Source organism: Lucilia sericata, unplaced genomic scaffold (genome assembly GCF_015586225.1).
Source record: "Lucilia sericata isolate MDLA Ls3-8-SP2 unplaced genomic scaffold, ASM1558622v1 Contig000356F_arrow, whole genome shotgun sequence".
NCBI lineage: Eukaryota > Metazoa > Arthropoda > Insecta > Diptera > Calliphoridae > Lucilia > Lucilia sericata.
The window spans coordinates 146,909-174,449 of NW_023994376.1; the positions used below are offsets into that span (position 1 = coordinate 146,909).

General features: G+C 30.4%; 1 protein-coding gene across 2 annotated transcripts in view; it reads left to right on the plus strand.

The window, feature by feature from the left end:
• LOC119604047 (octopamine receptor Oamb) overlaps positions 1 to 27,541 on the plus strand; it is a 178,542-nt gene that overhangs the window by 97,290 nt on the left and 53,711 nt on the right. The gene's annotated exons all lie outside the window — the stretch shown is intronic.

The window sequence follows — 27,541 nt, forward strand, 5'->3', positions numbered from 1 at the left end:
TGGAATACGTACCATATAACCGGATTTTGTTCAATAGTAAGAGATATCCGTATAACAGTTTTTTTAATTTTTTTATTTTATTTAAGAAAAACTTGTTTATAACACTTTTACTATATAGTAAAAGTTCCATACATTATATTCTACAGAAAATTTTCTTTATAACAATTTTTTTCTATAAAAATGTACCGTATAACGGGTTTTTTCTTCTATAAAACCTATTTTTCTAAAGAAAAAGTTTCGTATAACAATATTTAAAACTTGTCTCTAACTTTAGATTTTCCGTATAAACTTCTATATGACACTTTTTTATAGAAAATACTCTGTAAAAAAATCTACAGTGTTATTTATAATTATATCAAACTTAGTTGTTAGTTTGGAGAGATAATAGTATATTTGACAAAGTTATGAGCTAAAAGGCCTAAATCGGAAGGTCCGGTTATATGGAGGCTAGGGCAAAACTTGGGCCGATCCCTATAAAATTTATTGTTGGAAATTATCTTTTTATCATTTTTGCCAAGTTTCATCGTGATAATAATGTTTATAAGTGAATTGGGGACATTCAAGTAATTTTCTGAGGGGGACTTTGTATGGGAGCTAGGGTCAAATGATGCCCGATCTCTACGAAAATCACTAGAATTATTAAGATATATATAAAACTAAATTTTGCCAATTTTTGTAAAGATAGTAGATCATTTAACATAATTATGAGGTCAAAAGCCCTATTCGGGGGGTTCGGTTGTATGGTGGATAGGTGAAATAATGGACCGATTTCAACCATTTTCAATAGCGTTCGTCCTTGGACCAAGAGAAGCGCAAATTTCATCAAATTATCTTAAAAATTGCGACCTGCAGACAGACAGACGGACGGACGGACATAGCTTAATCGACTCAGAAAGTATTTCTGAGCCGATTGGTATTTGGTAAATTTGCAGTATAACAGATTTTTCTATAGTAAAATTAGTTTTTAATTCTTTTTTGACATCAAACTTTTCCATCGAATAGATTTTTCTAAGGAAACGGTTATGTATAACTATCTTTTTTCATTAGAAAATGTTACGTATAACAGTTCATTATAACGATATTTGTATAGCAAAAGTTCTTTATAAGCGATCTACTTGAAATTTTCAGTATATGTTCCGCTATATCTGGAAGAAACTATTGGCTACTTTTTATTTTGAAATTGCAAGTGGGAGGGGTGCCACGCCCACTTCTTCAAAAGTCGAATATCTAAGAATACGGTGCAACTAGAGTCTTAAAATTTAGCATGGACAATTTTGACATCCATATGATTATTTGGAGGAAAAATTAGAGGACTAGCAATAGGGGACATGGCACCCTCCATATGAATTAAATAAAAAATGTGTATATCTAGGAAACGCTTAAAGCTAGAAACCTCAAAGTTTGCACAAACAAATATGTCATTTATGTGAATATTTCGGTAATAAATTGGATGATTAGAAATAGGGACGTTGCACATCCCCTATAAACAAAAAAACAAATTTCATATATCTGATAAAGTATTAGAGCTAAAAAGTTTGTACGGGTAACACTGAAATCCAAATAAACAATTTTAAGGAGAAATGGAAGAAATAACAAGTTAGAGTGCTAAATTCGGCTGAGCCGAATCTTAAATACCCTCCACCAGCTACTTCTATATTAATACTTTTCTAATTGATCAAATATTTGTAGAAATAAGTTTTCTCATGTCTTAAATAGAAAAATCCCAGGATTTAAACAGCTTAAATCTATTACAATTCCATGATTTATTGAACATTACAAACGCAATTTTCTTTATATTTTTATAGCGCTTAGCGATATTTGTGTGAAATTAAAGGATTTTCAAAATACATATATATAATCTACACAAATTGATAATGCAACTAGTTAAATACGGTTAAAGTGCTTTCAGGGGCAGGACCTAGATATGACCAATTATAGTCCGATCGTAAAAAATTCTTTAAGCTAAATTCTGTACATAAAAGCTATATTTCAGTAAAATTTTATATCTATATCGTAATTTAGTAATAAGTAATGTGTGTTTAAGTGATTTTCGGAAGGGAACCTTGTATGGGACCGACCGCACCCATGTTATGAGCCGATCGTGAGAAATCTTGAAATAGAATTTTTGTATACAAAACTAATATTTGTGGCAAATTTTGTATCAATAGCTTTATTTGGTAATGAATATTGTGCATTTAAGTGATTTTCTGGAGGGGACCTAGTATGAGAGCAATGACCAAATATGGACCGATCGTAAAACAATTTTATAGTGTAATTTATGTATATAAGAGCAATAATTTTGCTAAATGTATGATATCAATATTTGGTAATGAATTATGTGCGTTTAAGTGATTTTCGGGAGGGGACCCTGTATGGGAGCTATGACCAATTATGGACCGATCGGAAAAAACTTTCACAGTAATATTTCTGTGCATATGGGCAATACTTATACCAAATTTTATATGGATATCTTAATTTAGTAATGAGTTATGCGCGTTTATGTGATTTCGGGAGGGGACCTTGTATGGGAGCTATGACCAATTTTGAACCGATCCAAAAAAATTTTCACAGTAATATTTCTATGCATGTGGGCAACTTTTATACCAAATTTTATATGGATATCTTAATTAAGTAATGACTTATGCGCGTTTAAGTGATTTTCGGGATGGGACCTTGTATGGGAGCTATGACCAATTATGGACCGATCGGAAAAAACTTTCACAGTAATATTTCTATGCATATGGGCAATACTTATACCAAATTTTATATGGATATCTTAATTTAGTAATGAGTTATGCGCGTTTAAGTGATTTTCGGGAGGGGACCTTGTATGGGAGCTATGACCAATTATGGACCGATCGGAAAAAACTTTCACAGTAATATTTCTGTGCATATGGACAATACTTGTACCAAATTTTGTATGGATATCTTAATTTAGTAATGAGTTATGCGCGTTTAACTGATTTTCGGGAGGGGACCTTGTATGGGAGCTATGACCAATTTTGAACCGATCGGAAAACATTTTCACAGTAATATTTCTATGCATATGGGCAATATTTATACCAAATTTTGTATGGATATCTTAATTAAGTAATGAGTTATGCGCGTTTAAGTGAGCCGATCGTGAGAAATCTTGAAATAGAATTTTTGTATACAAAACTAATATTTGTGGCAAATTTTGTATCAATAGCTTTATTTGGTAATGAATATTGTGCATTTAAGTGATTTTCTGGAGGGGACCTAGTATGAGAGCAATGACCAAATATGGACCGATCGTAAAACAATTTTATAGTGTAATTTATGTATATAAGAGCAATAATTTTGCTAAATGTATGATATCAATATTTGGTAATGAATTATGTGCGTTTAAGTGATTTTCGGGAGGGGACCCTGTATGGGAGCTATGACCAATTATGGACCGATCGGAAAAAACTTTCACAGTAATATTTCTGTGCATATGGGCAATACTTATACCAAATTTTATATGGATATCTTAATTTAGTAATGAGTTATGCGCGTTTATGTGATTTCGGGAGGGGACCTTGTATGGGAGCTATGACCAATTTTGAACCGATCCAAAAAAATTTTCACAGTAATATTTCTATGCATGTGGGCAACTTTTATACCAAATTTTATATGGATATCTTAATTAAGTAATGACTTATGCGCGTTTAAGTGATTTTCGGGATGGGACCTTGTATGGGAGCTATGACCAATTATGGACCGATCGGAAAAAACTTTCACAGTAATATTTCTATGCATATGGGCAATACTTATACCAAATTTTATATGGATATCTTAATTTAGTAATGAGTTATGCGCGTTTAAGTGATTTTCGGGAGGGGACCTTGTATGGGAGCTATGACCAATTATGGACCGATCGGAAAAAACTTTCACAGTAATATTTCTGTGCATATGGACAATACTTGTACCAAATTTTGTATGGATATCGTAATTTAGTAATGAGTTATGCGCGTTTAACTGATTTTCGGGAGGGGACCTTGTATGGGAGCTATGACCAATTTTGAACCGATCGGAAAACATTTTCACAGTAATATTTCTATGCATATGGGCAATATTTATACCAAATTTTGTATGGATATCTTAATTAAGTAATGAGTTATGCGCGTTTAAGTGATTTTCGGGAGGGGACCTTGTATGGGAGCTATGTCCAATTATGGACCGATCCAGAAAATTTTTCTCCGAAAGAATTCTATTGACATAAGATTTTAATTTGTAAAATTTTGTGAAGATATCGACATTGTGATGGAAGTTATTAACGAAAAACCCATTTTCCGGGAACATGTACTTTTGTATGGGAGGTATATGAAATTGTGGACCGATTCTAGCAATTTTCTGCACGGATCAAGATCTTGTGCAGAAACGAATGTATGCTGATTTTCATGGAATTATCTTGCATAGTTTTGGAGAAAATTACATTAGAATGTGTAAAAAATGCTTATTTTTTTCGAGGTTGTTTTAAATTTTGATTCATAACTGAACCGATTTTGCTCATTTTCAATACCAAACTGTACCGGATAATAATGAATATTTTGGGTGAATTTGGTTAAATTATATTGCTTCGTTTTAACGTGAGCGTGTTTTACACAGACAGACAGACAGACAGACGGACGGACGGACGGACGTACGGACAGACAGACGGACATAGCTAAATCGACTCAGAATTTCATAAGGACCCAGAATATATATACTTTGTTGGGTCTCAGATGAATATTTCTTGGTGTTACACACGGAATGACAAAGTTATATATACCCTCTATCACCACTGATGGTGGTGGAGGGTATAAAAAAAGGGGGGGTTAACGGTGCGCTCGAAGAGTTCTATACTTAGGCACAAGAAGAGAACAGTGAAACTGATTGGTCCCAAGATGTAGGTAGTTAAATTGCATGACCTGACGTGATAAAATTAGATTTTCGTTAGAAATTCCCATAAACGTTTAAAGAGAAACTAATCCGATATTACCAAACCATAATTTGTTTTAAAGCCAAAAATCTGATTTCAGAATTTAAAAAGTATGCGTGCAAACTTTTGCATGACCCACCATTTTCTTTGACATTTTACTAACATCTATCGATTTCTTTCTTCTTATACGTTTTTTTCCTTTAGCTAAAATTATTAATTTTGCTAAGAAGTTTGTTGCAATTTCCGTTTTACATATACAGTGGTGGCCATGAGGTTAGCACATTTGGTATCTGTTAAATATAAAATCAAATATTTCCTATAGTTCTTAACTTTTTTAACAAATTCTTTTTTATGCGTAACACATGTCCTTCGAGGATCACGACACATTACATTTTGTTCCACTACTTTGTTGCATGTAGATTTTTTTCTTTCCAAAGTACATCTACCCCCAAAAAAATCTGGACATAAGTTTAGCACAAAATTAAAAAATCATTAAAAAATTAAAAATAAAACAAAACAACCGGTTATATTTATCTTATTGCACTTAAGATTTTATATTTTGTGGAATAGTTGCAGATTTTGATAATATCATTCCTCCTCCTGGACATAATCTTCACCAGAACCCTCTAGAAATTTCAGCCCATAAATTGGCAAAATTCTTGGTGATTTCTGCTTTTATTTGTTGGTCCATATTATGTTATATGTTCTCTATTGAATTGGAATCGAGAAAATATACTGGGCACTGCAAACATGACAATCCCGGTCGCTTCCAAGCAGCTCATCTCAGCACTTTTAGCATATTTACGGTCGATGTCGACCAAAAAACGCCATCTTTGTCCTCCGATTTTTTTAATAAAGTATTTAAGATCCTATTTTGATAGTCATACGGATCCACTTCTGCATCCAACATCAATATAGGACCAACAGCATGCCAAGAAAATGCAATGAATACCATGAAATTTCCCCCCATTGTGATATATGATTTCTCTGGAACACTTTAGCTTTATCTGCATGATTGGAGGATACTAGTTGAAGATTAATAGGATCAAATTTGATGGAAAAATGTAATTATGCTGTACTCCAAACATGCAGCAACAACCAAAGTGTACATTTAAAACCATAAAACACAATGGGTGAAATATGACGAATTCGGAGGCGTTTTTCCGGGCTAGTGGAGGTTCTATACGCAAGGTGGATGCACAAATGGATCAGTATGACTATCAAAATAGACTCTTAAATATTTTAGTAAAAAAATGAGTGGACAAAAGTTCAGTTAAATGGCGTTTTTTGGTCGACAATGACCCAAAATATGTTAAAAGTACAGAGAGGAGCTTCTTGGAAGCGAGCGAGATTGACATGTTTGCAGCCCCCAGAATAATTTCTAGATCCCAATCCAATAGGGAACATATTAAACGAAATGGTGCAACAAATAAAACACAAATTCCTAAGAATTTTGCCTATTTATGGGCTGAAAGTTAAAATTTATGTCATGAAATTTCTAGTGGGTTCTGGTGAAGATTATGTCCAGGAGAAGAAATGATATTATCAAAATGTGCAACTATTCTACAAAATATAAAATTTTAAGTGAAATTACATAAAATTATCCAGTTTCTTTGCTTTATTTTTAATTTTTTAATGATTTTTTTATTTTGTGCTAAACTTATGTCCAGATTTTTTTTGGGGTAGATGTACTTTGGAAAGAAAGAAATCTATCTGCAACAAAGTAGTGGAACAAAATGTAATGTGTCGTGATCCTCGAAGGACATGTGTTACGCATAAAAAAGAATTTGTTAAAAAAGTTAAGAACTATAGGAAATATTTGATTTTATATTTAACAGATACCAAATGTGCTAACCTCATGGCCACCACTGTACATGGCACATTTTATACACTTTCAGTTTTTTCTTTAGCTGTTGCTCGAGGGTTTCTCAGAAATATGAAATGCAATTTTGAAGAGTATAAATAATAAAATCACGTAATTTACTAATACCAGTATCAATTTAAAATGGTTGACATTTAGGATTTAATATAAAAAGCATATACAAAGTATTATAAGGGAAGGGTATTAGACATTTGTGCTGATGTTTGGAGCCAGTTTAATGTAATGGTTTCGCTGCTAGTGTAAACCTTCCATTCTGCTCGGTATCACTTTCTGGATCGATTTAACAATATTCGTTTTGTTTGGATCTTTTAAGTTTCTTACACAGCCGAGCTGCTGTATATAAAAACACTTAGTCATTCTTTATATACAGAGAAAATAACTTAAAACAGAAATTACTTAAATTTTTTATAAAATAAATCACAGCAAATGAATTAAGAATCAAATAAATAAAACACAACCACTAGACCCAGCCATATTGACCATTAAATCTATGATATTGGGAAAATGGAAATGACCACATTCCACACACATCTACAGTATCCCAATGGTAAAAAGAATGAATAAAAAGCAAAAGAAACTCAAGTTTAACACCCCACAATTAAATTAATGGTCTGAATTGTTAAATTCGCATATAAATGAACAAACACATACATACGTATAACAGATGAATGAATGAATAAATGAAGGGACAAATGCAGAAATGAATGGAAATTTATATGGCAAAAAATAAAAAAATGGAAGATAAATGTGCCACAATTCCATACAGACATACATTCATTAAAATAAAAAAAAATCAAACAGACAAACAAATAGACATTGACTTTTGCTATTTTCAATGACTACTATTTTCCCACAAGTGAAAGAAGTGAAAAACAACAAAAGTAAAAGGGCTTTATCAGAAATAATCATATTAAAAAAATGATTTTCTGTTTCTAACTGCATGCTAAAGCCAAAGGGCATCATTATCATTGGTTAAGTATTTACTGGTAAAACATATGGTTTGTTTTGAGTTTTGAAAAGAACTTTAATATTTAAATACTTTTTAAAAAATAAATTTATGCTGGTGGAAAACCATAAGTAAATATTTTAACTTTGCAATAAAGAAAATTAAAAGTTGAAGAGGGCGAGTTTTTTTTTGGAGTTTATCTTAATACTATAATTTTTAAACGATTTACAGACAATAAATAGATTTTTTCCAAGAGCGGTTATATGAAGGTGGGATCAATTATGGATCGATTTTATTAAATTTAATAACCCTATAAAGTAAATATATTCCGAGTCCTTATATACATGCCTATCTGCCTGTCCCTCCGTCTGTATGTTTGTTAAAGTCAATTTTCCAAAAACCCCTGATATCTTCAGGACTTAAATCTTTAACATTTCTGTCTTATATGCTTTCAAGAAGTTTACTATTTAAATAATAAATGAGCAAAAATCCGAGACTTTGAAAATTAAAAAAAAAAAAATCGGAAACAAAACAAGTGTCAGAGTGCTATATTCGGCTATGCCGAATCTTAAATACCCTTCACCAGCAAGTTATTTTTTATTAAAACCCATTTAACTATCTTGTTTTTAAATAACTTGGCACATGTTTTGTTTCCGTGGTGAGGGTACTATCATTTAGTAATTTCTTTATGCATATATGGAACTTATATTGATGAGGTCGAAAAAAATTATTTTAAGGGATTATCGGATATGGGCTTTTTAAACGGAGCGGATATAAGCATTTAATTATGAATTATGTGGTATTAAGTGATTTTCAGAAGTGAACTTTATATGAGAGCTATTATTATTTATGGACCGATCCGGATTCCATATACTTATTTATATATAAACAAAACCCATTCAAGTTAAATTTTATACCTATAACTTTATTAGTTAATAAATTATATGCGTTTAAGTGATTTTCGAAAGTGGACCTTATATGGGAGCTATGACCAATTAAGGGCCAGAAACAAATTCGTAGAGTAATTGATACATATACACAACATATTCGTGCCGAATTTTATCTCGATAGCTTTATATATCAATGAAATATGCTCGTTTAAGTGATTTTCGCAAGTGGACTTTATATGGGAGCTATGACCAATTATGGACCGATTCGGAAAAAATATCGAAGATTAATTTATATACACAAACACATGACGAATTTTACCCCGATAGCTTCATTAGATAATGAAATATGAGCGTTTAAGTGGACCTTATTTGGGAGCTATGACCAATTGTGGACCGATTCGGAAATAATTTCATAGAATGATATATATATACACAGAACATATTCATGTCGAATTTTATCTCGATAGCTTTATTTATAAGTGAAAAATGCGCGTTTAATTGATTTTCGACAATGGCCCTTATGTGGGTGCTATGACCAATTGTGGACCGACTGATATCTAGGTTGGTAGTATGGTTTCTGTTAACAATATATTTATATGTGCAAAATTTTGAGTTGATGCCGATATTTTTGATTTAGTTATTAACGGTAAATCCATTTCCTGAAATATGTACCTTAGTATGGGGCTATGGAAAATTTTTGATCGATTGTTTTGATTTTTGGTGAATTTGGTTTATTTCTTTTGCTTTTTTTTAACGTGAGCGTGTTTGATAAGGACCCGAAATATATAAGCTTTGTTGGGTCTCAGATGAATATGCCTTGGTGTTACACACGGAATGACAAACTTATATATATCCTCTATCACCACTGATGTTGGTGGAGGGTATAATAACAACAACAACATACAGCTTCATAAAGAGGACTTTTTGGTACTTATTCGTTCTTTTTGGTACTTATTCGTACCTTGTGAATTTTCTATAATATTGAACCTAGAAACGTTGAGCGCTATAAAAGGGGACATTTTGGTACTTTTCCGTTTTTTAACTGGTAATTTTGAAATTTTCTATAACATTGAACCAAGGCCAAACAAGAGGGCGGATTTTACACAAATGGAAAGGAAAATAGAATGAAATAAGTACTATAAAATACCTCTTAGAGATTCTGATTCAATTAAAAATTGTATGTTTCTGTGTTCAATATAATATAGGAAATTCAAAAAATATAATTTAATGAACGAAACGAAAAAACGGACTGAATTTCAAAAAAAAGTACGAAACAGGTGTCTCATAATTTTGGAAGATATATTCAAAATATCTACAAAGATTTTATTATATTTATTAGTTAAAAAGTTATAAGGGGCCAAAAAATTTACCAAAAACACCTTTGTTACACATTTTCACCTCTTAAGAGTACAAATTTCGAAAAAGTACCAGACTCCCATTTGCTAATTTTAACAGTCCATTTTAATTGGTCCATTTAAAATTTTTCTTGTATCACTAATATTTGGTAAGTATGTACAGAAAGTATGTACAAATTTCAAAAAATTCCTATTTAGTGGATCTTTATAACTAAAAGCACATCTACTGTCAAAATTTCATGATGCTGTGCGATGATGAATCAGTCAGTCAGTAACGCGACTCTTATATATATGTACATATATAGATTGGCAACAACTATTTTTGGAGACACTATCGGACTAAACGGTAAAATTATGGAGACCAAAATCTTAGTACCAAATTTCATAAGGTCTCAAAATTACGGCATTTTTGAGACCCATTTTGAAAAGATTGCAAAATTAATTTTTTAACATATTGTGCTCAATCAAAATTTTCAATCGCTGGTAGGGAAGTAAGGCCCCTTTCAAAAACAAATATATTTTTCATTTTTTTCGTGTTCGGTACATTAACACGCATCGATTGATATCTATTTCTATATGAGATTCTTAAAAAGGCAATTCCTCGGGACACTCTAATGTACTTAAATGCATATTATTTGATGTTGGGTATACATACCCAGCAAAAACTCGGTAATGACTTGTACTTAAATAACTACTTACTTTTCAATGACTACTACTTACCGTCTGCATTACTTTTAAGTATTCTTATAATGACTTACATATAATCAGATACGTAAGTACTTTGTTTTGAGTTTTGTCGTTTTATTTGCACATTTTATTTATAGTAACTGGTTTTTACACACACAGAAAGAAAATAGCTTTTCTGTGAGAAAATCATTTTTTGTTTTTAAAACAAAACAACTATTTTACTCCTTATTATTAAGTACTTATTTAAGTAGTGATTTGTAAGCGAGCGTGTTAAAATAATAAGTTCAAATGCTTATGACCAAGTAGTGAGAAGCGATTTTTATTGCTTTTTAAGTCATTACTTTTCAATGTAATTTTTAGCTGGGTTTATGCGTAACCATTTATAACGATTTTTCTGTAGTTTGAATTGCAACATACTAGTTCGGTTCTAGTCTATGAAACCACAAGTATTGTACATGATTGTAGCTACAGACAATGTAGAAATAAAATATATTTTTCAAGAGAAAAGAAAATAAAACAGAAATTTAACAAAAAGTATACTATTACTCAAATACATACATATTTATAAATGTATGTACCTGATGCTTTTTTATACCAATTTGCGTTTGTTTTTTAGTATGTATGTATATTTGTTTGTTTTAAAGTGCATAGTAAATATTAGATATAAACCGTGCACACTGATGAAGAGTATATCTGTTCATTTCAGGAAAATAAAATTCCATCTACTTTGTGTGAAACTGTTTTATATACATATGTATGTCATTCTATTTCTGTTTTGTTATCTGAATAAAATCCTTAAAAAATTATTTTCTAAGAAAATATTTGAAAGGAATCCAACTTCACTTTGAGTAGGAGTTGACTAAAATTGTATCAGGGTTCTGTGTGGATGTATGAATATTATAGAGTTGGACTAATACTTATTGGTTTTACTAACATATATACTTGTCTGGAATACACAGTGAGTCAGAATTAAAATTGATGGGAAAGGAGTTTACCAGAAAGTTTTAGAGTTTGAGTTTTCACTAATCCACCGTGACAGCTCAAAATTAAGTAATTTTCATGTTTTAAATTACTTGTCTTTTTTTTTATTATTCGATTTTAAATATTTTAAAATTGTCCTTGATATTAACACTTATACGAAAATATCATTTTGTTTCCAAATATTTAGATTATAGCCCACTGTGAGTTTACACTTGTTGTAATATAAACCACAATTGCTCTAAATAGCAGCGGTATTAAGAGACTGCAGTAATAGCAAAACTACTTGATTTTTGTTTCCATCCTAGTGGAATAGAGAGTCCTTATAAAAATGGAGTGTTGTGGTTTGGTTGTTGTTGGTGTGAGACTTAAGACCATACACAGTAAGTGCTTAATTTACCACACGCGCCAATAAATACATTCATAACTAACTTGATTCTGTAATGCAAAAAAAAAAAACCATCAATAAGAATTAAAAAATTACAACATTTAAGCTGATGTTTAAAGCCTAAAATTATTTTTAAATGGTATTTTTTTTAATTATTTAAAACAAATACTTAAAAATATTAATTTTTATTTAAATTAAAAGCAAATTTTTTAATTTTAATTAACTGTATAACTATTTCTCAGTGTATTATGTGAAAGCATGAACAAGTGACTTAAAGTGCTTGGCTAGCAAAATACACTTCAAAAGAGACTGGCATAAAAATTCACTACATTTTACAATTAAATACAAACAAATGGAATCACACTCATATATCCACACACACCCACACTCTAGTATTCAAATACATACAGATGCATAATATTTTTAATTAAAAAAATTGTACTGAAGTATTCAATAGTTGTTTAACAAAGAATATGAGAAAAAACGAAAGCACTTAAGTGAAGATCATTATTAACAAAGAGCTATAGATATACAGGGTTGCTCAACAAATAGTATATTATTTTAACCACTATGAGAAAAATGTGTTATTATTGTAGTTTAAGACGATATAGTCACGTATGTCTGTCTGTCGTTTATTGATTCTAAGACGATCTATCCATTTCTGTCCGCGTCATTTGTATCCATCATCAAAAAAGATGGGCGGTATATTGGTTTTGTCACTCCGTTTGTAACACATTGAAATATTGCTCGTAGATCCACAAAAATATATATATTCTGGGACCCTATTAAATTCTATAACGATCTAGCCATGACCGCAGGTCTGTTGGAACCACGACAGGGTTCGAACGCTTACAGTTATAGGCCTGAAATTTACAAAAACATTTCTTAGGTTTGTTTGATATTGAAAATTGGCAATATCGGTCGACAATTTTCATAGCCCCCATACAAATGGCCGCCCGAAGCTGTTAATTAAGCAGCAAATCGTGCTATAATTTGGAAGTTAGTTAGTTATTTACTTAGTTTACTTAGTTACTTAGTTAGTAGTTTAGTTAGTTAGTTAGTTAGTTAGTTAGTTAGTTAGTTAGTTAGTTAGTTATTAGTTAGTTAGTTAGGTTGTTATTAGTTAGTTAGAGTTTTAGTTAGTTAGTGTTTAGTTAGTTTAGTTATTATTTAGTCGTTAGTTAGTTAGTTTAGTTAGTTGTTAGTTTAGTAGTTAGTTAGTTAGTTAGTTAGTTAGTTAGTTAGTAGTAGTTAGTAGTTAGTTAGGTAGTTAGTTAGTTAGTTAGTTAGTTAGTTAGTAGTTAGTTAGTTAGTTAGTTAGTTAGTTAGTAGTTAGTTAGTTAGTTAGTTAGTTAGTTAGTTAGTTAGTTAGTTAGTTAGTTAGTTAGTTAGTTAGTTAGTTAGTTTAGTTAGTTAGTTAGTTAGTTAGTAGTAGTTAGTTAGTAGTTAGTTAGTTAGTTAGTTAGTTAGTTAGTTAGTAGTTAGTAGTAGTTAGTTAGTTAGTTAGTTAGTTAGTTAGTTAGTTAGTTAGTAGTTAGTTAGTAGTAGTTAGTTAGTTAGTTAGTAGTAGTTAGTTAGTTAGTTAGTTAGTTAGTTAGTTAGTTAGTTAGTAGTTAGTTAGTTAGTTAGTTAGTTAGTTAGTTAGTTAGTTAGTTAGTTTTAGTTAGTTAGTTAGTAGTTAGTTAGTTAGTTAGTTAGTAGTAGTTAGTTAGTTAGTTAGTTAGTTAGTTAGTTAGTTAGTAGTTAGTTAGTTAGTTAGTTAGTAGTTAGTAGTTAGTTAGTAGTTAGTTAGTTAGTAGTTAGTTAGTTAGTGTAGTTAGTTAGTTAGTTAGTTAGTTAGTTAGTAGTTAGTTAGTAGTTAGTTAGTAGTAGTTAGTTAGTTAGTTAGTTAGTTAGTTAGTTAGTTAGTTAGTTAGTTAGTTAGTTAGTAGTTAGTTAGTTAGTTAGTGTAGTTAGTTAGTTAGTTAGTTAGTTAGTAGTTAGTTAGTTAGTTAGTTAGTAGTTAGTTAGTTAGTTAGTTAGTTAGTTAGTTAGTTAGTTAGTTAGTTAGTTAGTAGTTAGTTAGTTAGTAGTTAGTTAGTTAGTTAGTTAGTTAGTTAGTTAGTTAGTTAGTTAGTAGTTAGTTAGTTAGTTAGTTAGTTAGTTAGTTAGTAGTTAGTTAGTTAGTAGTTAGTTAGTTAGTAGTTAGTTAGTTAGTAGTTAGTTAGTTGTTAGTTAGTTGTTAGTTAGTTAGTTCGTTAGTTTGTTAGTTCGTTCGTTAGAGTTGTTAGTTATTCGTTCGGTTCGTTAGTTAGTTGTTAGTTCGTTAGTTCGTTAGTTATGTTCGTTCGTTAGTTCGTTAGTTCGTTAGTTCGTTAGTAGTCTTCGTTAGTTGTTAGTTTAGTTAGTTGTTTTTATTCGTTAGTTAGTTAGTTCGTTCGTTATTAGTTTCGTTCGTAGTTAGTTCGGTCGTTAGTTAGTTAGTGTTCGTTAGTTGTTCATCGTCTGTTACGTTGTTCGTTACACCAAAACTCTTTCTAGTTAGTTATTCATTAGTTGTGTTCATTCGTTATTTCCCCCCAGTTATTTTTCGTAGTTGTTTCGTCTTTTCCACGCCCCAACCTTCCTCCCATAACATTTCAGTGTATTTCCCTTTGTTGTTGTTCCGCCCTTGCCAAAATATAGATCCTTTACTTTTCCCATTAAAATTTACAATTGAGTGTCAATTTGTTAAAGAATTACAAATTGTATTGATATTTATGTTTCTGTGTTTGTATTGTATTGTTTATAGAAAAACATTCGTTCTTTTTATTGTCAATTCCATTCTATTTGCATTTGTTGGGTGTAGTTTGAAACATGTCCCTTGTAATCCTTGTCCTTTAATACTCTCGCGACTATTGTTCTCGTGATTGTTTGTTATTGCTTTTATGTTTGTAGATGTCGTTGTTGACATTGCTTTTGCTAATTCAAATGTTAAAAACTCCTTTCTATAAACGAATGAATGTTAGTAATTATTGTTGCTAAAGTTGTTCTTATAGTTGTCGTTGGTTGTTTGTTTGGTTTTAGTTGCCACGTCCTGACTTTTCTCGGTTAATAAAATTGTCATTTGTTTATGTGGTGCTGGTAGTGGTGCCATGTACCTTTCGTTTTGTCAACATTAAACATTAGTTGCTGTTGTTTCGCACCAGTATACTACTTATTGTGTTGTTAAAATACATTTGGTTCTGTATTTAGTGTATGTTAAGGATAGAATTTGGTTTCAGTCAATGTTTTGTTTTTGTTCGGGTTTCGTTTAGTTTAGTTGCTCTGTTTTTCGCATTTTAATTAACACTAAGCTTTTGGTGTTTCCTTCGGTTGTTAAACATTTGGTCTTCCATACACATTGCTTTTCTCTTTTGTCAAAAGTGTTAATTAGAAATTGATTTTGAGAGTTAGGAGGGGGGTTTAGTTAAAAAGTTTTAATAACAAAGAACGTTAGAGTAAATCAAATTTGTATAAACTTTTATGGGATTTAATAGCGAAGCAATGTATATATAATCGCATTATGTTTTTAAATGTTATTTAATACATTAAGTTAAATTGGGTTTTTGAAGTGTTAAATGATAATTTAACTATAGTGACAATATAAAATAAGCATTTAAAAGAAAATTTTAAGAAATTTAAAAATTTTAGTTAAAAAATTTATAGAAAAATAAAAGTTTATTAATATCCCAGTAAAAACTTTCATTACCATGTAAGGGGTTAAAATGCTAAAATTTACTTACACAATAGCATTTAAAGTCATTATTTTAACACGGTGATGTCATTGGAGGCAAGTACTTACCACAAACGGTTACAAGTAATTAGAAAAAGTAGTCATTTTAAATCGCATGGAAAAACATATACAGCATCTATATCTTCACTGTCTAGATGACTAATGAATTAGAAAGTATTTATATAACACATTATTAGTAAGACCTTATTATACTACTTCTATGTAAACCAGACGATATGTAGTAGTCATTGAAAAGTATGTTGTTAGGTAAGTAATTACAATTGAAAGCCATTACCTAGAAATTTAAAAATTTTAGTTAAAAAATTGATAGAAAAATAAAAGTTTATTAATATTATAAAAAAAATTTTATAAAATTTTAATTAAACTTTTTGATATTGAGCTATTTGTTTAATATCTAAATTCATATATTTGTGCATGAGTGATTGAGTGGGTGTTTATAGAAGTTTACAAGAAATTCTAAATTATTTAATAGAATTTTTTAAATATTAAATTAGTTTTCTCTCCTTTTTTCTGTCTTAGTATATGTCTATGTATCTAAGGATTCATTTTGTAAATATGTAGCTGTTTGTTCAACTGTATGTGTGTAGCAGAAGATGTAATGAATGTATATAAGTGTCTCTTTAGTTGACACTTGTAGCTGTAAAAATATAAATAAATGAAATTATAACTTTTTTTTTTCATAATTTTTACTCAATTAAACACTCACACAGAATGACAAGACAGATAAATATACGACAGTAAGTCAGAGGAGAAGTAAACATAGTTCATAAGCAGAATATATTTATGAAATAAATTGAAAAATATGATTTAAAGCAGTCTTTGCAGTGATCGACAATTGTAGGCAACAGGGAATATAACTGAATACCAACGAGGCTAATAAATGTGAATTATTGAAATACAAATATTATATTGTAAGTTAGTTTGTAAAAAATTTAAAAGTGAAATGCTAACCAATTCTGTTACAAGTTTAACATTTTCTCCGTATTGCGATCACTAACTTAATCAGTTACACATTTTATAATAAAGCATACTTTTAGGTTTTATAAATAGAAATATCTATAAGTATAAATGTATGTAAAAGTTATTTAAATTATTTTCCTTCTAAAACTCATTTAAGATTTTGTGTATTTAAGTCATTAAACATTAAACAAAACTATATTAAACAAAACTATATTAAACATTAAACAAAACTATATTTCAATTCAATTTAATTTCCATTTTCCTTTTAAACATTTTTATTAAATTATTTTTATTTATTTTTTGTTAAATAAAATTTTATTTAACTCATTTAGTTTTATATATGATATTTTTATAGTTGCTGTTTATTCACATTATAACTTTGTTATGCTAAATAAATTTAATAATTTCGCTTTTCAGATTTATGTGTTATTAAGTTTAGTTTTTTTATTATCACACTTTTTGCCATGCAAATGCTTGCAGAATTTAAATCTGTTTTTTAAACATTTTTTAAACACATGCTTAGGAATATGAGGGGGGAAAAAGAGTATGTATGTATAAGTGGCGAATATAAAGTAGAATTAAGTTTTATAAATATTTTCTTTTAATACTTAAATGTGTATTTCTTTTGCAAGCATCTGTTGTGCTAAATAATATGGATATTTTTTAAAGACATTTTTGTTTTTTGATTGTTCTTCTTTAGAAAATTTTTTCATAAATTTTCTTCTTTGGAAAATTTTTCTCGACTCTGATAAAATTTATGTTTTAAATTTCGTCTTCATGGACCTTCCAGTGGCTGAGCCTGAAGTCTGCAAAGTAGGATATCTCGGGTAAAACGATTAACTTTTGAGGCTAAGTACGAATCAAGTCAATTTCAGATTTCCCGGTCTAAAGTAAGGAGTATCCCAGAGAGAGAGCTTTCTATACCCACAGCAACACTTTCCAACGACTTATTTCTAAATATGTAGTATTACAACATGTGACCGATTTCGTGTCTGATTACATTCGGTACAGGTTTTTTATGGTCTGACCAGACTTCAGACTTCAGTAGCTAATAGTAAATCGCACTTAATACAGAGCATTACTTTAGTGTCACGGATATTTGGCCTTGCTAACCATTCGGCATACAAGCTAGGATGGATAATATTTTCTCCTCATATAATGTACAAAAACGACCTTTCACGGTCTCTTAGTTTCAAAAATTTCCCTGCTTTTGAATAAATGCTGCGTTTTGAAAGTGTTGCTTGATTAAATTCTTCTTAAGTTTTTATAACAATTATGTTGTAGTAAAGCATCCAATACTTTGTATTCAAAGTTTTATAGTTGGCCAGAACGATGCTTGTCTTCCATGTTAAAATCATACCTTTCTGAACCGAACAAATAATCCGTCGCATGTTGATAGCATAACTATTGTTAGACATTTTGGAAGAAAAATAAACAAGTAAGAGTGCTATATTCTGCTATGCTGAATCTAATATATCCGCCATCAAACCGTATGCCGTAAAAGGAATGTTCTCCTATAAACATCAGGGTGATACAACTTATCAAACTTACTGAAGAGGACCTTATATAAGAGGTAGGGTAAATTATTGACCGTTTTTCATTAAATTTTTCACATTTTTTAAGGCCGATTTTGGCTCATATAAAACATGTTTACATCGAAAATCAGTTCCCGACACTTTCCGCATTAAATTCGGTAGGAAGATTTACGTTCCTATAAAAGTTTCATAGGTTTTGGCTCGTAAGAAACTTACTTATGTCAAATTTCATCTCTACACTCGTACATTTAAGCCAGTAATGAGCGTTAAAGTAATTATCTGGAGGAGACCTTATATGAGGGTAGGGTCAATTATGGACCAATCCACATAAAATTTGATAGACACATTTTGGCTCGCATGAAACTTATTTAATTTCTTTAAGGGTACCTTATATGGGGGTTAGGGTCAATTATGGACCGATCCACATACATTTTGGTAAAGACATTTTCACTCGCATAAAACTTATGTGTGTCGAAATTCATCGCTATATTCTTATTTTTAAGCCAGTAATGAGCGTTATAGTGATTTTCCGAAGGGGACCTTATATGAGGGCAGGGTCCCTCCGATCCTCAGAAAATTTGGTATGGAGATTTTGGCTCATATGAAACTTTTTTATGTCGAATTTCATAGCTATACTCGTACTTTTAAAACATATATGCCCGTTAAAGCTGTTTTTCGGCGGTCCACTTGTATGGGGGCTATCCGAAAGCGTAGTCCGATATTGCCCATTTTCAATACCAATACCATCAATACCATCTTTTTTGATGGTGGGTATAATAAACGATTTTTTGATGTCATTGTCAGTCAGGGAGAAGTGCTTAAGACACAAACATGCTAGTCATACAGGAAAGGATTAGAAATACTACTACTGATCTAAGCTGATCTCTTATGACAACTAAATCACAAACTTTTGAAAATGAGATAATGATCAATTTAGCGCGTTAAAATCATTAAACATTATAGCAAAATATAGCCAGTGGTCATACAAAACGGTTCAGTAAAAAGTATACTTTCTATATTCTATAGAACAGATCTAAAATGTCCTTCACGTTTGTGAGAAGGGTATATATAAGTTTTTTAATCTGTATGTAATTTCTACAATATAATTTCCAGACCCTTTAAAGTATATATGTTCTGGATCCTTATAGATAGCGGATTAGATTAAGCCATGTCTGTCCGTCTGTCCATCTGTATGTTGAAATCAATTTTCTGAAGGCCGCACCTTTGAGACCTTTGGGAGCTCAGTCTTCAATAATTCTATCTGATATTCTTGCGACAAGTTTGCTATTTAAAATCACCAAAATCGGTTCATAAATAACGGAGATATGAGCAAAAACCTGAGACAACTTTGATGTTCAGATTGTGCTTGTTTGTGTATACATTTTGTTGGCTTGTTTAAATAAACCGCTGGAAACAACAACAACAACGTTAAGTATTTGTGTTTGTTGTTTTGAATTTATATCTTTGTCACAGAGGTGGGAAAGCATTTATGAAGAAAATGTAATTTTTTTTGGAAAAATTAAAGTAAAATATGTTAGATTTAACACTATGGTGAAGGGTATATAAGATTCGGCACAGCCGAATGTAACACTCTTACTTGTTTTATATAATTTTCTATTTTTGGCGTCATTATGATGGATAAGAAGGTGATTTTGAGGCGCTGCTTCAATTCACCTATCGTATTTGACTTCTTATAACTCAATTGAAAAGTATTTCTTAAGACAATTAATAACACATCTTATTAGCTTAATAATTTATGACTAAAAACTATACTATAGCCACAACAAATTAAACAGTAAAACAAGATTGCTTTGTTTTATTAACAATAACAAAAAAATCTATATAATAACAGATAGTTATAAATTGTATAAACTTTGACCTTAGCTGTCAAACTGCCACATTGTCTTTATTCATTCAGTCAAACATTATGTTTTTTTTTCGATCTACAAATCCAGTTGAAGAGAAAAAAGAAATTGGAAATAAAACAAAAAGTTTTTTTATGGGGGGGAGTGTATCATATAGTAATAATTTCGGAATATTAAAGTGCGTTAATGTTGCTCTGTCATGTCAAATATTAATTAAAATATATGCTTTTATTTTGTTGTTTCTCTTTATACGTTCGCTTATTCGTTTGTAGGGTTCATTTGACTTTTAGTAATGTCGGCTTAATTTTTTTGCGGGAATTGAATGAAAGTAAGGGAACTCATATTAATGCTTAAGTTTTGCCTTGTATTATTTTGCAATATGACATATAATATATGTACTTACACATATTTCTGAATAATCTTTTCTTTTCTCTGTTACACTAAGTATTATTTTCACTAAGAAATATTTAGATTGCAAAAAAAAAAAAAAAAACAGAAACTAAAATGGAATTATTTACTAAAAAGATTTCGTATCTCTTTACCTATAAATTTTTCTTTTATAAATTTAAAACATTTTTATATTTCAATAAATTCTTATAAATCTTATTGTCTTTATAAAATGTTTACCTTAATGGAATTTCCTAGAATGGTTATGTATGTATTTTTTTTCAATTATTTACGTTTTTCCAATCATTTCAACAAGAATTGCAAGCAACCTTCTAACAAAGTAAAACAATAGAAAATCCTAACAACCTGCATTACAGAATTCCTTAGTTTTAAAGGACAATAAATAACTATGGATTTAAAGCTTTTACACTAAAACAAAACAAATAGAACAGGTTGCAAAACAAAAAAAAAAAGAGATACAAGTAACAACTAGAAAACAATGCCACCATTAAGTCAACAATCCCTTGTTAATGCAACATCTTAGAGAACAAGTAAATGATTTGTTGCACCAACATTAAGTATGGCCATTAAACTTTATGAACTTGCTGTAGTTTTCTAAAGACAAGATTTAAAAAAATTCTAAATCTAAAAAAACAACAAGAAAACCACAATAGTATAAACTTTATCCTTATATTTTTCACATGAATATTTTAAAACAATAAAATAAAACTTTTTACTATAAAAACCTGTGTCCCCCAAAAAACAATATCAATGTCAAAGTCTACAAATATTTTTCTAATAATTTGTTTATTCCCTTAAAAAAAAATAATGAAAAAAACTTTAATATGTTTATTAAATATGACATTTTATTGTCAATGATTGCATGTTTTTAATATTGTTTTACAATTGTCACTAAAACGTCATGTTAGAAAATAGAAATAATTTATTATTGATTGATTGGAATTTCTTAGTGAAATCAAGTTAATACATGCATAATGCTTTCGTCATAAACATACATTTCAACATTATCATGTTCGTCATTATTGTCATGCAATATTAAGGGAAAACTCGTTAATTGGTATATGTTCGGTTATGCTTGATTATATGTTACCCTACACCGTACAAAATCTAATTTTCTTAAATAAGACATATCATAATCATCATAATACATTTGTAGTAAAAAAATGTCCATTATCAGAGTGACATTATGGTTTGCCCATATTCAGATAAATTCGTGAATCGAAGTACTATATAGGAGGACACCTATTTAAGGAAATATTTTATTAATCTCATTCTTAATTCATTCAATTCTATTTCTTACTTAATTCAATCACATGTCTTGGTTAATTCAAAAATACATTACATCGCTTCCTAATTCTCAGTCAGTTAAGAATATTTTGACAATAACACATTACATAGTGTTGTCGTACGAATGTATATATAAGTTTGGTGTCAATTTGGTACCAGGCGTGTATATTTCAGTTGAGTTTCCTTAAAATGTTCTGTATTCCTGAGGGATCTGATATCTGGAATAGTAACATTATCAAGATATTTACGATCCTAGTGGCTCTTGACCTGTCGAAGGCCTTCGACACTGTCAGTCACGCCACACACTTCGAGGATATCCTGCAATGCATAATGCCCAACAACACGTAGAGATGGATTGTGAATTATCTGAGTGGCCGTCAATCATTCGTAGAGTTTAGAGACAAACCCCGTAGAGTTAAACAAGGCGTACCTCAAGGTGGAGTACTATCGCCACTTTTGTTTAACTTCTACCTCTCTAAGCTCCCCGCACCTCCACAAGGAGTGAACGTGATATAGTATGCGGACGACTGTATAATCATGGCGACGGGCCACAACATTAATGAATTATACGTTCTGGTGAATGGTTACCTCCATGAAATACACCTGTTCTTCACTGCGCGTAACCTGCAATTATCACCAGCAAAGTCGTCAATAGGTAAATACTCAGCAGTTAAACAAGAAGTAACTCTTTTATTTGGTTGATGCGAATTATTAACTTTATGGAACAATTTAAACGTTTGTGATCTATTGAATGAAGAATAGATGTTACTTTAGTGTCTCTGGGTAATCTAAAGAGTAGACACTTTTCCATTGTCGATTAGTAAGCGAAGTGTGTTTAAAGTCTGTGAATTGAGTTCTCCCTAGGACAACTCACTAGTTCAGGACCATCACCTGGAAATGCAGTACAACGAAAGGTGTTGTTGGCATTGCTGCAGAGACAATAATAATAAAAACAATACAAAATCAATCACTATTAAGTCATATTTGACGTCATTTGATGTATGTAAAATTATTAAAAAGCGGGATATTTTTTTGCTTTAATTTTATTTTTATTTCGATTACTGTTGTCGTGACTTTGTTGGATTTGTTTTTTTTTTTTTCTTTTTGGAAATAAAACAACACAATTTTATAAAAACTTTTGTTAAAGCAATCAATGTCAAGGATAAAATATGTATAAAAAAAATTCAATTACAATTGTAAATTTAAATTAAGAAACTTGTTTTCTTGCTAAAAAAAATTAATTAAAAAAGTTGCTTGAAAATAAATCTGTCATAATTTTATTAAAAATTTAACCCTTTTTGTTTTACAAAAATATGTTAAAAGAAGTTTTACTTTTGTTTTCTATTTAAAAATAATTTATGCGTTTATTGTTGGGTTGGTGTTTTTTTTAATTTATATTTATAAAGCATAATTTTTGGGATATTTCTTTAATTGTTTTGAAATTTTTTCCATTTCTATTTATTTCAAATGTTTTATTTGTTATTCTTAAGCACAATTTGTAGACAATTATTTAGACACAGTGGGTGTGAAATTAAATAAAATTTTTTAGTTTTGTTTTCTGCTAAAAAACAAATATCCTTTAAATTGCCCAGTAGTGTACAAGTACGAAGTCTATATTCGTCTTTGTGCGTCACCATAGTGGGTTTAAAGAAAGATAAATTTTATGCAATTTCAATTTATTTAATTTCAAATAAGCAATGTTGTTGTTGCTTTTCTGTCAAAGCAAGCAAAACATGATCATTTTTGATCATGAAGTTGTCTCGTATTTTTGTTCATATCTCCATTATTTATGGGGACAGAAAAACAGACGGACAGACAGATGGACAGATAGACAGATAGACAGACAGACAGACAGACAGACAGACAGACAGACATAGCTTAATATATAAATACCTTATAGGGTCGAAAAATTATATTGAGGAGATTACAAACGGAATGACAAACTTATATATACCATTCTCACGAAGGTGAAGGGTATGAAAACAAATATATCTTTAAACCTTACAACACTTTAGGTTTGGTTAGGTTGCAAAAAGGAAGTACTTAATACCAGAACTAAGTATGTCAATACCGGGCATGTGTTTAACTCTTTTGCATAGAAAAAATTGGCCAACAAAATCTTACATATTAACCTTCTATAACCTTCTCTTCTTCATCAACTTTACGTTTATTGCTACTTTTTTTTAATGAAGAGCAAAACAGCATTTTAGGTTTTTTAATGTTTTTTAAATTACTTTGACTGTAAAACACAGATTAAGTACTTTAAAGCAAAACTTTTATTTTTTTAATAATGTTGCCTATTAATCGAGTAGTTTACGTTTCTTTAATTAAATTATTTTTTTTTTAAACAGTAACACATACACTTTTCTATAAATTTATATTTAAGCTTAAACATTTTTAAATCAATTACCATTTTAAATTATCAATAGAATCTCAATTTCTCTTTTCTAAAAATATTACGTCTTTAGTAGCACAAAAAATAAATTAAAATTTATTAAGAATACAAATTAAAAGAAATTAATTTGTCTCTATAAAAGAAAAGATAAAATAATTCTTATTATTTATCTTACTAAATACTCGTTAAGTAATGGCTGTTTATGGAAATTTTATACATAACGTACTTGAGATTTATTCAAGAAGATAAGTATTCTTTTGCTATTAAAACCCTTATTATGTGAAAATATACTTCAAAATTCAAAAGTACTTAACTAATGGAGGTAAAAACTATTTTAAAGTACAAATAAGAATTTAATAGGAAAATTTAAATTTCTGCTTAAAAATAATGTGTATTATTTACCTTTGAATTGAATGTCTTTGAACTTTACATATTTCAGGGAAATTATACTTTAATAAAGTGACATTGAAGCCTTACATCATCAGACATATTTTTTATTAATGAGAGTAGTTAACTCAAAAGTAAAGTATCATTTCAGCTTGTGTATTAAGTGTTCCAGAAATCGCATTATTATTAAATGTATTATCTTGACACCCTTAAGAAGTGTTAAACAATTCCATTTAATTTTGATTTACTCAATTCCCAAATTGCCTCACACTTACCACTACAACTAATATTTTGTTTTCTTCAGTTAGTAATTCAAAATTTTTATTACCATTATTTTGGAAAGTTGACCGTCTAAATAGCTTGAAATTAAATTTTGGTAATAATTACAAGTACTGTTACAGGTACTTAATGCTATTAGTAATAAAAGGAAATCAAATGAAAAATTTGCTAATAGAAATCTTCAGAGCCTTCTCAAAGAAATATAGAATAAGAAAGACAATTACAAGCCAACAAACGTAGGAAAATATTTTAACCAAAAGACCGAAGTGTGCTATCAAAAGGAATTATAAAGTTGTACTGATGCCAAAAACAATGAGGGTACTACATGGATGGAGAAGAAGAAGAAAGAAATCTGAGTGAAAAGAACCAGAGAAAAGAAAGAATAAGAAAGAAAGAAAAAAGAAAGAAAGAAAGCAAAAGAAAGAGAACAACGAACGAACGAACGAACGAAACGAACGAACGAAACGAACGAACGAACGAACGAACGAACGAACGAACGAACGAAAGAACGAACGAAAGAACGAAGAACGAAACGAACGAACGAACAACGAACGAAAACGAACGAACGAACGAAACGAACGAACGAACGAAAGAACGAACGAACGAACGAAACGAACGAACGAAGAACGAACGAACGAACGAACGAACGAACGAAACGAACAACGAACGAACGAACGAACGAACGAACGAACGAACGACGAACGAACGAACGAACGAACGAACGAACGAACGAACGAACGAACGAAACGAACGAACGAAGAAAAGAACGAACGAACGAACGAAACGACGAACGAACGAACGAAGAACGAACGAACAAACGAACGAACGAAACGAAAACGAACGAAACGAAACGAGAACGAAAGAAGAACGAAACGAACGAACGAAACGAACGAACGAACGAACGAACGAAACGAACGAACGAACGAACGAAGACACGAACAACGAACGAACGAACGAACGAACGAACGAACGAACGAACGAAAGAAACGAACGAAACGAACGAACGAACGAACGAACGAAAACGAACGAAACGAACGAACGAAACGAACGAACGAACGAACGAAACGAACGAACGAAACGAACGAACGAACGAACGAACGAACGAAGAACGAACGAACGAACGAACGAACGAACGAACGAACGAACGAACGAACGAACGAACAACGAACGAACGAACGAAGAACGAAACGAACGAACGAACGAACGAACGAACGAACGAACGAACGAACGAACGAACGAACGAACGAACGAACGAACGAACGAACGAACGAACGAACGAACGAACGAACGAACGAAAGACGAACGAAACGAACGAACGAAACGAACGAAAACGAAACGAACGAAAACGAACGAACGAAAGAACGAACGAACGAACGAACGAACAAACACGAACGAAACGAACGAACGAACGAACAAAAACGAACGAACGAACGAACGAACAACGAACGAACGAACGAACGAACGAACGAACGAACGAACTAACAACGAACGAACTAACGAAACGAACGAAAACGAAACGAACGAACGAACGAAAACGAACGAACGAACGAACTAATAACGAACGAACTAACTAAACGAACTAACGAACGACACGAACGAACTAACGAACTAACTAACGAACTAACGAAAACTAACTAACTAAACTAACGAACTAACTAACTAACTAACTAACTAACAATAACTAACTAATAACTAACTAACTAACTAAATAACTAACTAACAACTAACTAACTAACTAACTAACTAACTAACTAACTAAGTAACTAACTAACTAACTAACTAAAAAAAAAATATTTCTTTTAAGTCTTTTTCTGCATTATTGCAGGGCTGCTATATTGGTGCATATACATATTATATAATAACAAATTTTATAAATGTTTTTTTAATGGAAAATATTGAAAAACATGTACCATTCCAAACTGTTTTATTTTTGTAGCAGAAAAACATATTTTTTGTGGGTGAATACTTTAGTCATTTTTGTTGTGACGTTTCTATGAAAGCTATTAAAATTATTTAATTTCAATTCAATCATTTTCAATTGGTTTTGTTATTAGTATACAAGGTTGAATTGAACAGGCTTTTACACAAATTTATCTTTCCAACTAACAACAATTTCAATACTATGGTATTTAAACTAAATTAAAAAGTTAACTTTACAAAAATAAGGAAATAACATTTCAAATTACTGCACTAAAAATAAAAACCAAAGCAAGTACAATATGTTCTGACCACATTTACCAGTGAGTTTGTGGGTAGATAAAACAAATGCAAGTAGCCACATGCTTTTTATTGATTTAAGTTTTCAAAGTTCTAAATATAAATAAAAACCATAAAAATACTAAAAAGTTATTAAACTTGGATTAATAATAAATGTATATATTTATCGATTAAGTTTATTTTAATAGTCAACGTAATTGCAGATTTATTGATTTTTCTTTTGTTTTATTTTTATGCCTTCCTAAAATGTAATCTAAACGTTGAATTTAAATACTTTTGTAATAAAATTCATAAGAACGGTTTTGATTTCATTTGACAGGGTCATATAATCCTGTGGAATTATGAAAAATAATACAATTACATAATGTGTATGTTGAATAAACCAGGCAGTGGTTTACAGGCGT